Source organism: Eschrichtius robustus, chromosome 4 (genome assembly GCF_028021215.1).
Source record: "Eschrichtius robustus isolate mEscRob2 chromosome 4, mEscRob2.pri, whole genome shotgun sequence".
Taxonomy (NCBI): Eukaryota; Metazoa; Chordata; class Mammalia; order Artiodactyla; family Eschrichtiidae; genus Eschrichtius; species Eschrichtius robustus.
The window spans coordinates 113,162,747-113,164,265 of record NC_090827.1 but is presented as its reverse complement, the minus strand read 5'-3'; the positions used below and the strand labels follow the sequence as shown (position 1 = coordinate 113,164,265).

The 1,519-nt window shown below is 39.4% G+C and overlaps 1 non-coding gene across 1 annotated transcript; it reads left to right on the top strand.

Annotated features, from left to right (window-relative positions):
- The first annotated feature begins 373 nt into the window (after positions 1-373).
- LOC137764493 (small nucleolar RNA U83B) lies at positions 374-467 on the top strand. The gene has a single exon (XR_011073997.1). It is a non-coding gene; the product is annotated as a small nucleolar RNA U83B (small nucleolar RNA).
- Positions 468-1,519: the final 1,052 nt, after the last annotated feature.

Here is a 1,519-nt window from a genome sequence, read left to right as displayed (position 1 = left end):
TGCTCTTGCTTTTGGTGTAGTATCTAAAAAATTAGCTTAACAAAGTCATGAGGAGTTACACTTTTGTTTTGTTTTAATAATTCTATGGTTGTTGCTCTTTCATTTGGGGTTATACTAAATTTCGCATTAACTTTTGTGTATGTTGTGAGGTAGGAGTCTAACTTTATTCCTTTGCGTGTGTCCTAGAACCAACTGTTGAGAAAACTGTTCTTTCTCCATTAAATTTTTCTGCACCTTTGTTGAGAATCAATTGAGTATAAATGTAAAGATTTAATTCTGGATTCTCATTCATTCCATTGAACTATATATTTATTCTAAGCCTACACTTCATTAGAAATGGTTAATTCTCCAACTTTATTTTTAAGTTTGTTTTCCCTTTCAGTAATGAGGCTCCTGAATGATTGCGGGGCCTAGTGTCAGAGTCAGACTGTGGAAGTATTCCTTGCTGTCTTCCTTCTGAGAACAGCTCTGGTCAGGTGGCTGGGACCACCAGAATCTGGGGGTGCGGGGGGTGGGAGTGGCTCATGTGTTGTCAGACCTGTCTCCAGCCCCATGCTGGATCTGTGCTGACCCAATGGCCTTGCACCTTCCCAGGGTGGCTTCGTCCGCTACAGTGAAGTGACCAATTAGTTTATCATGCTCAAAGGCTGCATGGTGGGAACCGAGAAGTGAGTGCTCACCCTGCGCTAGTAGTTGCTGGCACAGACCAAATGGAGGGCCCTGGAGAAGACTGACCACAAGTTTATAGACACCACCGCCAAATTTGGCCATGGCTGCTTCCAGACTGTGGAGGAGAAGAAAACGTTCATGGGACCACTTAAGAAGGACCGAATGGCAAATGAAGAAGGGGCCTAATGTCAGAACAGATTTGTACAGCTGGTAGAATCTCAATAAAGTCATTTTCCAGTAAGGGGTGGGTGGGAAAGTTTGCTTTCTCTATTCTTATCATCTTGCAATTTCATATGAATTTCAGGATGGACGTGTCAATTTCTGCAGAAAAAAAAAAAGGCAGCTGGGATTTTGATAGGAATTGCATTGAATATGTAGACCAATTTGGGAGTGTTGCCTTATTAACGATATTGTCTGCCATTCCATGACAATGGATGTTCTTCCATTAATTTAAATATTCTTTAATTTCTTTCAATAATTTTTTGTAGTTGTCCGTACCCAAGTCTGGCATCTAATGTTAAATCTGTACCTAAGTGTTTTATTCTTTTTTATGCTATCGTGAATTGAGTTGTTTTCTTAATTTTATTTTTGCAATAATTGTTTTTGATGTGTAGAAATATGATTAATGTATGTATACTGACTTTGTATCCTGCAGCTTTTGTAATCTCATTTACTAATTTTGCTAACACATATATATGGAATCTAAAAATAATAAAAAAAAAAAAATGGTACTGATGAACCTAGTGGCAGGGCAGGAATAAAGACGTAGACGTAGAGAATGGACTTGAGGACATGGCAGGGGGCGGGGAAGCTGGGGCAAAGTGAGAGTAGCATCGACATATATACACTA